At 60.2% G+C, this 13,338-nt stretch overlaps 1 long non-coding RNA gene across 1 annotated transcript; it reads left to right on the top strand.

The window, feature by feature from the left end:
* The first annotated feature begins 5,818 nt into the window (after positions 1-5,818).
* Positions 5,819-6,805, top strand: LOC133626569 (uncharacterized). The gene is made up of 2 exons (XR_009819636.1): positions 5,819-6,102; positions 6,708-6,805. It is a non-coding gene; the product is annotated as an uncharacterized LOC133626569 (long non-coding RNA).
* Positions 6,806-13,338: the final 6,533 nt, after the last annotated feature.

Here is a 13,338-nt window from a genome sequence, read left to right as displayed (position 1 = left end):
CAGCCCCGACACACAACCGCGGAACTGACGTCGGCGGCGCGGCGCACGGGTAACCGTTCCGCTCCGCGCCGGGGGAGGCGGTGTGGGCCGTCCCGCGGCGACCGGCCGCCTCCTGCTGCGGGGAGGGCAAACGCGACCCGGCGCTGCGCAGCAGCCGCCACCCGCACGCTCCCGCAGAAGGAGGCTGGCGGGCTGCGGCTGAGCTGAGGCGTCGCCGGACGCAGCCGCGGCGCTCGGGGGTTGTGGGCAGGAGCATCGCGGGCTGCGGGGGAGCGCGGCCCTTCCCAGCCGCAGCCGAACGCCTTGTCCCCAGGGCTGTGCACCTGGACGCTGATCAGATTAACGTTGCCACCTTAATTACGTGGCTCGTTTGCGTCTTAAACACCGAGCTCCATTCGCAGGCTTTTCGCTGCACAGAAAACAGCCGTTAAGGTGCTTTTCAGTGCCTTTACCACAGGAGCTGGAGGAGCACCGGGTAACCCTCAAGATAAAAGAAGACTCGGTAACGCTGGACAAAAAGAATTAGTGTCTTTTAAAGCGAGTATTTAAACAGCATCTGAGCCCGCGCTCCATCCTCATAGCTGGCGATTAAATTGTCAGGGAGAAGCAAGGGAGATGAGGGGATACCTCTGCTGTGGGAATCTGCCCTGCCCAAAGTCAGCAGGGCAGGGTTTGTAAAAGCAATCTGCAGCCTACACACCCTGGGAAGATATTGGGCTGACCTCTGGCCCATAAAACCCTCAGCTGACCAGAAAAGGAAAGTCATCTTGATAACAGGCCTATTTTACAAACTCTTATCAAAGAGAGCTTGTGTTTTTTTCCTACCTGATGTGAATGAGGGAGAGGAGAGGGGAGGGGAGGAAGCAAAGCCGCTTTCCTTGCTTGGAGTTGGTTTCTGTTGCCCAAGGAAAGCACAGAAAGCTTCTTCAGGTACCTCTGAGGGATACCCCTCCAGCTGTAAAAGGTGGAGGAGTCTTGTACTCTCACAAGGAGAAGGCAAACCTTTGTCCCCTGCTGGTTTTAGTCCTGGGCAGCTCTGCCCTGCCTCAGCAGCCAGCCGAGGACAGGTCACAGCAGCGCTGCACTCGGTGCTCCCCGGGCAGACCAGCCTGGGTGTGCCTGACAATGCCCAGCTGCTTTTGCCATTTCCCTGCTGCTGCTGGAACACCTGCAGCCTTTAGTTGGATCCTTGTGTAGCCTTTGCCTTTTCCCCTGCAGTATCTGAGCGCTCATGCAACCTCAGATTACAACAGATATGTGGTGGAAAGGCTTGGGAGCAAGCCCTGACCGTCCCTCTCCTTTCCTTGCCATTCCTTTTCCCCCTCAAGCCCTGCTCAGATGTTGGCAGAGGGATTTGAGCTGGCTTGGGCCTCTGCTTGCTTTGCTGCTTGGGAGTTTTAGCAGAGACCTTCCCAAAGCAGAATAGCTCTGCCATCTTCTTTGCTGTGGAGACTGTCTCCCTCAGTCTTTGGCTTTCAACATTCAAGATCAGAGCTTTGACATTCACGCCAAGCCAGTGGCATGTACTCACCCTGAGCTCCCCGTGTCCCCGCGTGCCCCAGGCTGCAGCTCGTGCTGTTTCTCATCAGGTCAAGCTGGGGAGCTTGCTGGGAGCCCAGCCAGAGCACAGGTACCATAGCCCACAGTGGCCCAGAGGAGTTTCATTTGCAAAATGGGGAAAAATAGGCTAGAAGGTGCTGTAGAAACAAGGCACTCAGCTCTGGAAGCATGAGGTCAACATGGTTAAGAGACAGTGTTTCGATTACCAGCACTAACCAAACACCACCCCACACACACACACTAAGGAGCCACTTCATTGCCATCCCATGAAAAAACAAGCTGCCAAGAGCAAGGAGGTTGGGAATAGCTGAGGAAGCTCCCACATCCAAGCCCATCCCACCACTTTATCCAAGGTGGGGAGAAGGAAAACATGACTCAGGGGCTGTGCTGCTGGAATTTGTGCCAGTTATCTCCAGTCATTTCATTATTACCAAAGGCTTAAAGACCCACAAGATATTGGCAGCGACCTAAGGAAAGCTCGCTGTCTGTGTGCATGTTGTGACCACTAATTGGCCAGGAAGAGGTGAGACAGGCTCAGCTGTGGAGCTGGAGGCTGGGGAGAGCAGAGGGGTGCACCTTTGGCCTGCAGTGCTGCGTTCTGGTTGCCTCACCGAGCTCCCCAAAGCTGTTCTGCATCTTATCCCCAATGCAGAGAAAAAACCCAAACCCAAGCCTTTTGGGAAATAATAGAGCCTGACAGCACTATGAGTCATTCCAAACTTACCCTTAAAATAAAGCCTCAGAAGAACACTGGTTGTTGTGCAGAACAGTGCTGGGGCGGGGGGAGGGAGAAGGGACATTTAGAGGTTCAGATTCGAACGCGGCAACTCAGATGTTTGATTCGCGGCTGACGCCAGGAAAACAAACCCACCCCAACGTTTGAAGGCGGTTCCTCGGAGCTGCTCTGAAGCAGAGCCGCCACTGAGGGATGCTGTTCGCTGCCTTTCCACCAGCTGCCTTAGGCCTGCCGAGAGCCAGGGCAGTGCTGTGCGGCTGTACCCGGGCTCCAACACACAGGGGATGGTGAGAAAGATCTGTCGTGGCCTCGCCTTGCTCTCAAGCAGCTGTCACAGGCCCTGGCATTGCACAGGAGGGCACTCAGGGGTCCTGGGTGCACACAGAATGGCAGAGGTTGCGTGGAATGGCACTGAGAGAGGCTCCTTGGATGCACAGAGGGGCAACCACAGGGACATCTCATGGCCCATGGGAGCTGCAGTCAGGAGGAGCCGAGCAGCAGCTGGGCATGGTGACACACCAGGCTGCTTTTCTTCTTGGAAATAAAAGCTGGAGCAAGGCAGAGCTGAGACAAAGTGGTATTTGATTTATTCACTGCATTGTTTATTTAACTGCTACTAACAGCTCTCAGAAAGAGGCATCTGCCTCCTGGGCTCACCAAGTCCTTGTCTTCTGCAGGGAGCTCTTTCTAGCTGCCAGGCTGCCACTCCAGCGGGGCTCCCAGAAGTGTGTGGAGGCTGCAGGAAAACCCCACAGTGACCCATCAGGCCAGAGCAGGAGGGTCCCTGCTGCCAGGCACGGCTGGCATCTCCTCCTCACAATTTGCTTGAGGCTCAGCATGGGTGCATGAGGCAGGCTGTCGCCACGGGGCAAGGGGGTGGCAGCTGGCATTCCCTGCCTGTCCTGGGGGCAGAGCTGCCCCTTGGGACTGAGCTGGTGCTACAGAGGTCTGGGTAAAACACTGTGATGGGGCCAACCCTGCCAGACCCGCTATCGGTGCAGCCATGGGGTTCACAGCCAGAGCTCTCCCAGCCCGACCTCGGCCCCAGCGCGGCTGCAGACGGGCTGTGCCAAACCAAGCCTGGCACGGCTGCTGGTGCTGGTGTGGTTGCCCTCGGGACTGCAGCTGCAGCCGCTGACAGCGGGCACAGCTTCACCCAGCGCGGCGGGATGGAGAAAGCGTTGAGTGTTGCAGGCCCGTGGTGTGTAGCGGTGGTGCAGAGCTGTGGGACCGTGGTGGTGTGGAGCTGCAGGGCTGTGTCAGTGTGGAGCTGTGAGGCAGCAGCTGTGTGGGGCTGTGGGGCTGTGGCAGTGTGGAGCTGTGAGGCAGCGGCTGTGTGGAGCTGTGGCAGTGTGGAGCTGTGAGGCAGTGGCTGTGTGGGGCTGTGGAAGTGTGGAGCTGTGAGGCAGCGGCTGTGTGGGGCTGTGTCAGTGTGGAGCTGTGAGGCAGCGGCTGTGTGGGGCTGTGGGGCTGTGGCAGTGTGGAGCTGTGAGGCAGTGGCTGTGTGGGGCTGTGGAAGTGTGGAGCTGTGAGGCAGCGGCTGTGTGGGGCTGTGTCAGTGTGGAGCTGTGAGGCAGCGGCTGTGTGGGGCTGTGGGGCTGTGGCAGTGTGGAGCTGTGAGGCAGCGGCTGTGTGGAGCTGTGGCAGTGTGGAGCTGTGAGGCAGTGGCTGTGGGGCTGTGGCAGTGTGGAGCTGTGAGGCAGTGGCTGTGTGGGGCTGTGGCAGTGTGGAGCTGTGAGGCAGCGGCTGTGTGGGGCTGTGGCAGTGTGGAGCTGTGAGGCAGCGGCTGTGTGGAGCTGTGTCAGTGTGGAGCTGTGAGGCAGCGGCTGTGTGGAGCTGTGTCAGTGTGGAGCTGTGAGGCAGCGGCTGTGTGGGGCTGTGGGGCTGTGGCAGTGTGGAGCTGTGAGGCAGCGGCTGTGTGGGGCTGTGGGGCTGTGGCAGTGTGGAGCTGTGAGGCAGTGGCTGTGTGGGGCTGTGGCAGTGTGGAGCTGTGAGGCAGCGGCTGTGTGGGGCTGTGGGGCTGTGGCAGTGTGGAGCTGTGGGGCTGTGGCTGTGTGGGGCTGTGGGGCTGTGGCAGTGTGGAGCTGTGAGGCAGCGGCTGTGTGGGGCTGTGTCAGTGCGGAGCTGTGAGGCAGCGGCTGTGTGGGGCTGTGGGGCTGTGGCAGTGTGGAGCTGTGAGGCAGTGGCTGTGTGGGGCTGTGTCAGTGTGGAGCTGTGGGCCTGTGGCGGTGTGGAGCTGCAGGGCTGTGTCAGTGTGGAGCTGTGGGGCCATGGTGGTGTGGAGCTGCAGGGCTGTGTCAGTGTGGAGCTGTGGGGCCATGGTGGTGTGGAGCTGCAGGGCTGTGTCAGTGTGGAGCTGTGGGGCCATGGTGGTGTGGAGCTGCAGGGCTGTGTCAGTGTGGAGCTGTGGGGCCATGGTGGTGTGGAGCTGCAGGGCTGTGTCAGTGTGGAGCTGTGGGACCATGGTGGTGCGGAGCTGTGGGGCTGTGTCAGTGTGGAGCTGCAGAGCTGCAGCGCTGTAGGCCTGTGTCAGTACAGAGCTGCAGGGCAGTGGTGATGTGGAGCTGTGCGGAGCTGCAAGGCCATGTTAGTGTAGAGCTGCAGGTCCGTGGTGGTGTGAAGCTGTAAGGCCTGCAGAACTGCGGGGCTGTGTCAGTGTGGAGCTGCAGGGCTGTATCAGTGTGGAGCTGCGGGGCTGTGGCAGTGTGGAGCTGCAGGGCTGTGTCAGTGTGGAGCTGCAGGGCTGTGTCAGTGTGGAGCTGTGGGGCTGTGGTGGTGTGGAGCTGCAGGGCTGTATCAGTGTGGAGCTGCGGGGCTGTGTCAGTGTGGAGCTGCAGGGCTGTGTCAGTGTGGAGCTGCAGGGCTGTGTCAGTGTGGAGCTGTGGGGCTGTGGTGGTGTGGAGCTGCAGGGCTGTATCAGTGTGGAGCTGCAGGGCTGTATCAGTGTGGAGCTGCGGGGTTGTGTCAATGTGGAGCTGCGGGGCTGTGTCAGTGTGGAGCTGCGGGGTTGTGTCAATGTGGAGCTGCGGGGCTGTGTCAGTGTGGAGCTGTGGGGCTGTGGTGGTGTGGAGCTGCGGGGCTGTGGCGGTGCAAAGCTGCGGGGCTGTGTTGTGTCAGTGCAGAGCTGTGGAGTGGGGGCGGTGCGGAGCGATAGGGCTGTGGTGGTGTGGAGCTGTGCGGAGCTGCGGGGCTGTGGTGGTGAGGAACTGCAGGACTGTGTCAGGGCGAAGCTGTGGGGCTGTGGTGGTGAGGAGCTGTGTCAGTGCAGAGCTGTGGGGCTGTGGTGGTGAGGAGCTGCGGGGCTGTGTCAGTGCGGTGTTGCGGGGCCGCGGCAGTACGGGGTCATGTCAGTGCGGAGCTGCGGGGCTGTGGCTGTGTCAGTTCAGAGCTGCGGGGCGGAGCTGCGGGGCCGTGTCAGTGCGGGGCTGTGTCAGTTCGGAGCTGCGGGGCCGTGTCAGTGCGGGGCTGTGTCAGTTCGGATCTGCGGGGCGGAGCTGCGGGGCTGTGTCAGTTCGGAGCTGCGGGGCGGAGCTGCGGAGCTGTGTCAGTGCGGAGCTGCGGGGCCGTGTCAGTGCGGAGCTGTGTCAGTGCGGAGCTGTGGGGCCGTGTCAGTGCGGAGCTGTGTCAGTGCGGAGCTGTGGGGCCGTGTCAGTGCGGAGCTGTGTCAGTGCGGAGCTGCGGGGCCGTGTCAGTGCGGGGCTGTGTCAGTGCGGAGCTGTGGGGCCGTGTCAGTGCGGAGCTGCGGTGCGGAGCTGCGGGGCGGAGCTGCGGGGCGGAGCTGCGGGGCCGTGTCAGTGCGGGACTGTGTCAGTGCGGAGCTGCGGAGCCGTGTCATTGCGGGGCTGTGTCAGTGCGGGGCTGTGTCAGTGCGGAGCTGCGGAGCCGTGTCATTGCGGGGCTGTGTCAGTGCGGGGCTGTGTCAGTGCGGAGCTGCGGGGCCGTGTCAGTGCGGAGCTGCGAGGCCGCGGCCGTGCCGCCGGAGGTCGCTCCCGCACCAGCCGTGTGTGTTGCGGGCGCTGCCCCGCGGGGCCGCAGCTGCTGCCGCCGCACGCAGCCGCAGCACAGCGCGTTCACAGAGCCCTGCCATAGACACGCTGGGGACGGGTGTCTCCGGCCCGAGCAGCATCCTGGCGGCTCGCACGCAGCCGCGCGGGGAGGGGCTGTGCCGTGCTACCTGCGGGAGCGTGTTGCCCTCGGCGTGTTCCCGCTCCAGGAGCTGCCACTCTCCCCAGCTCCACTGCAAGGGGCTCTGGCTGCTGTCCTGCAGCCCCGCGCTGCCGAAGGGAGCTGCTGGCCCCTTTGAGGGGTGGGAGGGGGGCACGCTTTGCTGCTTTACCCTGCTGGGGTTGACACCCACCCGGTGAACCCGCTGCCTCTTTCCCACTGAGGAGGCTTTGGGGTGTATCTCCAGTTTTCCAGGAGAGCTGAGACATTTCCTGGGCTCCAGAGCATCTCCAGCAGTGCACGACATCGTTCCTGACAGTGTTCTCAACACGCTCCTGGTGACCATCTGTGTATCATGACCATATACAAGCCCATGTGGTGGGGTGGGTCATCTCCAGCGCCAGCCAGGGCAAGGGCAGGGGTAACAGTGGCTTTGAGGGCTGGCCTGCTTGCAGCTCTGTGTCCCTGCCCAGCCAGCATCATCCAGGATGTGCCCACTTCCTTCCCTGCCCGGGGGAACTGTTTGTGCCAGTTCTGCACATCTGAAGTTAACTGGGGACGGGCTGTCCCCGCTGGCCTGTGCCATCTCTCAAGCAGTGTGCTTGGTCTGCAGGCACGTCAGCCCTCAGACAGATGTGCCATCAGCATATTCATGCTGTTGCTGCTGCTGAGACCTCTAAAACCTATGGAAGGAGTGGGGTAACCCTCCACAGGCTGTTTCCCCTATGGGGAAGGAGCAGAAGGCCTTGGGCAATGGGGGGACCAGCAGACTGTGGTCATTTCCCACCCTGCCAGGTGAAACCAAAGCCAAGGAGAGGTGTTTGGAGGCTCACAGTGAGCTCTGGGTGCAGATGTGGCTTGAGGATGCATACTGGAGCTGGGATCTGCTCTGTGGACCTGAGAGTTGAGCAGTGCCTTGAAGACTGGCACTGTCCTGTGTCTGGGTATGTGCTAAGGCTGCACAGGGAGAACTGCATGACATGGAGCATCCCTGGGTCCAGCACTTCACAGCCTAACAAACCAGCTAGGGAAGGGCAGGCAGGGAGGCTGCAGGAGGCTGATGGGATCTGTTCTAACCTCTCAGTCTTTCATCTGGTAGTTGTGTGATGGGTACCTAGCAAGAGAGAGCAGACCCCTGTGTTAGTCAGCCTCTATGTTAGCCAGTCCCCTGTGTGTTAGCCAGTCCCCTGTGAGGCATGGGGAGAAAGTGCCTGCAGGGCTGAGATAAGGCCAACAGCAAAGCTGAAAGCTCAGTGCCTTGACTTCAAGAGGCCAGCATGGATGAGAAGATGCTGTTGGCTATCAGGTGCTGGTGGCCACTCCGATGATGACAGCCCTGCACCAGGTTCCCAGCTGTGACTCCCTGCAGGATTGTTTCCCAAGAGCCATTGGCTTCCAGCAGAGCTGGTTGCCCAAGAGGCTTGTGTGTCCCTGCCAAGCTGTGCTGTGGCCCTTGCGAAACTGTGTTGATAAACACTCCGGGGCATGCCAAGTCCTGCCAGACAACAGCTGATGTGCTCAGGCTACAGGGAGTTGCCAGCAGGGTGAGAGGAATTTTCCACTCCTGTCAAGTGTGTCTGACCCCACTGGGGGACTGTCCCCACCGAGGCAAAGACTTATTTGCTGGTGTCCCAGCTGCCCCTTTCTAGCCCTATAAGCCCCACTGTGAAAGGACTGCCCTAGGCACAGCACCAACACTACAGGGCTGGGCTGTCACCATCCCCAAGGTGACCCAACCACCCCCACCTCACCATGGGGCTGTTCTTGTGTCCTGGTGATGAACTACCCATTAGCTTTCCTTCTCCAAGCACGAGCCCTGCACTGGCCTGGTCCCTGTCCCAGGGACTTGCCTTTTAGCGGTGCTGGTCCTGTTTGCACATGTCCTGGGGAGCACTGGGTGACCCTTGCTGCTGTCCTCCAGGCTGCTTGGGCCAGCTCTGCCATCCTGTGTCTTCTGACATATGGGAAACGTCTCAAAGAGCAGCAGCTTTGTAGTGTGAAGAGGGTGTGTGCCAATAGGTGCTGCCTGATGTGTGGGAATGAGCAAGCTCAAGCCCAAGCTAATTTGGCCAGCTCATGTCCTGGAGCTACACCTCACCCCAGCTCTGCCCTGTGATCCCACCATGCTGAGTCCTCTGGCAAAGCCCCTGCCTGACAGGGACCTGTCACCCCACCAGCCAGGGGAGCTGTTCTCCCTGTGTCCCCGTGTTGAGGTCCCTGGGTGGAGCAACAGGGGCTCAGGGCACAATGTGCCCGGCTGGGGAACAACGATGAGGTGTCATTTATATATAACTGTACTTGCTGTGTGTTGTGGCTGTGCTGGCCTCAGGACACAGCCAGAGCATGGCTTTAATGTAGAGTAGTTGCTATATTTATCCAGCTGGTGTTATGGGGGAAGCAAGTCAAGCTTTGGGCACCACCTTCTCTCCCGTGTTGTGCCCGCAGGGTGTCCTGTGGCCCATGTGCAGTGGAGGTGGGACAGTGTAGCAAGTCCCTGCTGGCAAAGGCAGGCATGGAGGCAGACCTGGCTTCCATCAAGGGTGTCTGGTGGGGCAGGAGGAGCCCTTTGGGCTCCCTTTCTCCCTGTCTTGGCTCAGGTCATCTGCTACCTGTGCAAACAAGAAGCCTCCTGGGGCTGCATTACCCATGGCAGTGTTGGCAGAGCTGGGACAGCATCTTCACTGTGGCCTCAGAGAGGAGGTGCTGGAGCAGGAAGGAAGATTTCCTTTGCTTCTGTGCAAAGAAAGCTGGCAATCCTCCAAGGCCAGATTCACCCACCAGGTGAAACCAGTTCACAGGTTTCCCCAGGGCTCCTTTGTGCTCAAGTGCCATCACCCACAACTGCCTGGGCAGGGCACTTGCCTGTCACTTGCTTGGTGTCTCACCCACAGGATGGATAAAAACACCTCAGTGGGGTTTGTCTGCACAGACAAACAGCTGCTGTAGTGACAGAATCCTGCCAGTGGCCCTGCTCACAGCCCAGGGTTGCTCACAGCCCAGGGTTGCTCACAGCCCAGGGTTGCTCACACCACTTTGCAGCCATCTCTTCCCCTGCGCTCTGCAGCACAGCTGCTTCCTCTGATGCTGGTGGCATGGTGGGGTCCCTCAGCCCTTCCCAACTCCCTGCAGACTCAAGCTGGTGGGTGCTGGGCCAGCACACACAGTGGGAGCCAGAGACTTGCTGAGCCTGCAGTGGGGCGATGGGATGCACCCACTGAGGGTCCTGCTGGGCATGTGCCTGGGGAAGAGGCACATGCAGGGGCCAGGGGTTGTGTGGGGAACCTGGTCTTTGGATGGAGATGGGAGCAAGAGAAGGGGGGAGTGGGTGGTTTGCTCATGGCAGCAGATGGCTGAGAGCAGCAGAGAGGCCTCTTTCTCCTCTTGACCCCATCTCCCGGCATTGTGGCACAGGCATGGTCGGGCAGCAGCGCACTTGGTGCCTGCACATTCCCCACTGGGGAGAGACAGAGCTTGGGCAAAAGGCATCAGAAGAGGCAGCAGGCTCTGTTCTGCCCCCAGATTCTTGGGACATGTTGTTCTCTCTGAGCCATGATAAGGACAATCAATAACAACCCCGGGCAGCTGTGCTGCAAGCTCTGCCTGCAGCCAGCGACCTTCAGGAGCAGGGTCACTGGAGCAGGCGCAGGCGTCCCTGGCAGCGGCCAGAGCAGCCTCAGTGTGTGGTGAGCAGGGGGTGTGTGTGTGTATGTGTGTGTATGTGTGTGTGTGTGTCCCTGTCCCCAGAGCAGCCCTGGCAGCGTGCCCTGCTCATGCATGCAGGCAGCACGGGCGGCCGAGCCTCTGGAGCAGCCCCCCCCGCCTGCCCAGCACTTACATAACGCTCAGCGTTTACAAACCGCTGCACAAACATGACCCAGCTCCCAGCTCAGCTCCCAGCCCAGCTCAGCAAGATCCTGATAAAACAGAAAAACAAGCCCTGGTGCAGCTCCTGGCTGGGGACTGTTTGGGTCTCGTGACGTGGGAAGGCTGCAGTGCCCTCGCCGGGCGGCGCTGGGGAGGCTCCAGCGCTGTGTAACAGCCTAGAAGATTCGACCTGGCCGAGTGCCGATGGGGATGTTTGTCCTGCAGCTGCTTCTGGCTCTTTCTGAGCTTCTGGGAGCTATGATGGAGCTCAGGGTTCTGCAGTTTTCCAGGGAAGTGAGGGCTGCAGGGCCACACACGGCACCACCACCTCCTTCTGCCCCAAGGGCAGAGGATCCTGACCCAGCCCCACCAAGCATGAAACGGCCTTTTCTGGGGGGGATTGCAACCAGAGGACCCCAGCCTCAGGCTGTGTTCTCTCTGGTGCACCACAGTGCTGGTGGGCTCACCTCACACTCTTCTCTCTCACTTTGTGTCCCAGTGGGGCTGGTTCCTTATCCCAAGCTCTGCTGGCCCCATCCAGTGGTTCCTCTGCTGTCACAACTATGTTTGACTCTCTCTGGGCATTATCAGCTCTGTACATCTCCCCAGCTGCTATCTCACCAGCTTCCCTCGAGCAGATGTGCCTCCCCATCCCCACCATGCCCTGGGCTGCAGCAGGACCTCCAGCCCTGCTGGTACCACATGGAGAGTGTCCCTTGGTTGGGCTTTGGGGAGATGAAGGCTGTTTCTGGCATGGTGGATGTGGGCATCACGGCTGCCCTGGGGGAAGGCTGTTTCTTTCACACCCTGGGAATTGTGAGAGGAGGAGCTGGCTCTTGCATGCAGCACAGCTCAGCTGCATGTGCCTCCCCTGTCTGATCCAGGATGCCTTTCTCCTTCCCACCACCGCCTGCCCTGCGCATCTCTCCTCTTCCTCTGGCCACGCAGAGCAAGCCACCTGCTCCAGCCTTTTGAAAGTGTCTGCAGCAAAGACCCACTGAGAACACACTAAAAATAGCCCAGAAGTAGTGGAGGAGGGGATAAAAAGGCACTTTTTATCGCTCAGCAAACAGCAGAACTTGTCACTGCCCGGCACAACTGAGAGAGGAGCTGGGAGTTAGAAATAACATCCGCTTGCAGGGAGCCAGCCCCGGCCACTGAGTTCCCATCCCGCCCGCAGGCTGCTCGCCCACTGCTCCCACCCGCTCCCACGCTGCTCCTGAGCACCCTGCTGAGCCCCTTGGGGATGTGGGGACCCATCCCAGAGCAGCTGGGTGCTCTGTCACCGCAGGGACAGCTGCCTGTGGCCCCAGGAGCCCTTTCCCAGCGGTGCAGGGGATGGGGGTAGTTGTGATACAGCTGGTACGGCCGAGTGTGGGCTCGGAGGGCTGTGTCCCGGCTGGCATGGAGAACAGGGCATGGGATGCCCTGGAGGAGCTACCAGCATGAGAGGAGTCCTGGGCCTGTCCAAGGGACGTGGGACAGCTTGCAGGCTCCTTCTGTAGCAGTCAGGAACAGCCTGTTCACTGCTGTGGTGCCAGGGGTCCCATGCAGAGGATCCGGTGCTGTCCTGTTGCACCAGGGTAACCAGCCCCTGGCAGCCTGTCCATAGCCAGCAGGCAAACACAGGCTTTTGGATACCTGTGGCTTTTCCTTGGAAGCAATCAAAGCAGGGTTACATAAAAGCTTGTTTACAGAGTCCTCTCAAGTGGATTCGGCAAGTGCCCAGCACATCCCAACCCTCCTGCAGGGTGCAAAGGCCAGTTCCCTGGAGTAGAAAGCAGCCTGCTTAAGTCAGCCAAGAGCTTTGCTGGGCCCTCCCTGCCACAGAGAAGAGCGAAGCCGAATGTTTCTGATGTCAGGAATCCCTCCTCTCCTTGACCTCGAATGCACCTGCAAGCCTGGAGCCGTGGAGGAGGCTCCCAGCAAACTCAGCAGCAGCAGCAGCGCCTTATCTCAGCCCTTGAGCCAGGGCTTTGTTCCTACCAAGGAACAACAACAGAATGTGCAAAGTGGTGAATAAACACCTTGGGCTCTGTTCCTCACACCCCAGCACGATGGCAGCTGCATCACTGCTATTTCTGCTGCCCACACTGGGGACATCCCAGCTGAGGGAGTCACAGATTACAGAAGGGTGGGGGTTGGAAGGGACCTCTAAAGATCAGTCAGTCCCACCCCCCTGCTCAAGCAGGTCCCACCTAGATCAACTCTTTCTGAGGCTGCAGGCAGCTCTCTGGGCAGCTCTGCCCTCCCACTGCCAGACAGCCCAGAGCACTGTGCATCTCCGCTTCTCCTGCAGCGAAGCTCCGTAGCTGGGAGCAGGGGGACTCGAGGCTGTGCTGTGCAGGAGACTCACCCCACAGGCTGGCATTTCACCCCAGCCCTACGCTAAGTTCAGCCTCTGGCCCGTTCCTCTTGTCTCCCTGCCAGAGGCTCCTGAGGAGCTGGTGGAAGTCACGAGCCAGCAGATAGCATCAGGCAGTTCCTGGGCCGGGAGCGTGCGAGAGCGGCTGAGGGTGTGCTGCTGGCACGGGGCAGTGCCAAGCAGAGCTGCAGCCCGAGTTTGTCCCCAGAGCCAAAGCCTGAACCTGCCCTCGTCTCAGGCAGGGTGAAAACAAGTCTGCCCTGAGACCACATGAAAGCACACAAGCCTGTAGCTTTGCTGCTGCCTCTGATCTTGCTGTTCCCCAGCGTGCCCGGTGTGGGGCCGTTGAGGCTGTGCAGTTCCCCAGGACATCCTGTCCCAGGCAGAGGTAAAACCACAGCGGCTGCTGCAGGGCCCGTCCTCACCTTGCAGACCCTGCCAGCACGTGTCTCACCCCATGCCCCAGCAGTCCACTGGGCTTCCCTGGTTGTGCCCCTGAAGCTCTGCCCAGCCCTGCCCCTGAGGAGGGCTGGTGGGCAGAGAGATGGGCTGCTACAACGTGTTGGATGCTGAGCTGGAGTGGTTTTTAGGACCACAGGTTCACAGGTCAGTGGGCTCCCAAGGGACAGAGAGGATTTGCAAAACCCAG

This window comes from Colius striatus, chromosome 13 (genome assembly GCF_028858725.1).
Source record: "Colius striatus isolate bColStr4 chromosome 13, bColStr4.1.hap1, whole genome shotgun sequence".
Classification (NCBI taxonomy): domain Eukaryota; kingdom Metazoa; phylum Chordata; class Aves; order Coliiformes; family Coliidae; genus Colius; species Colius striatus.
This window is presented reverse-complemented; position numbering and strand designations above follow the sequence as displayed.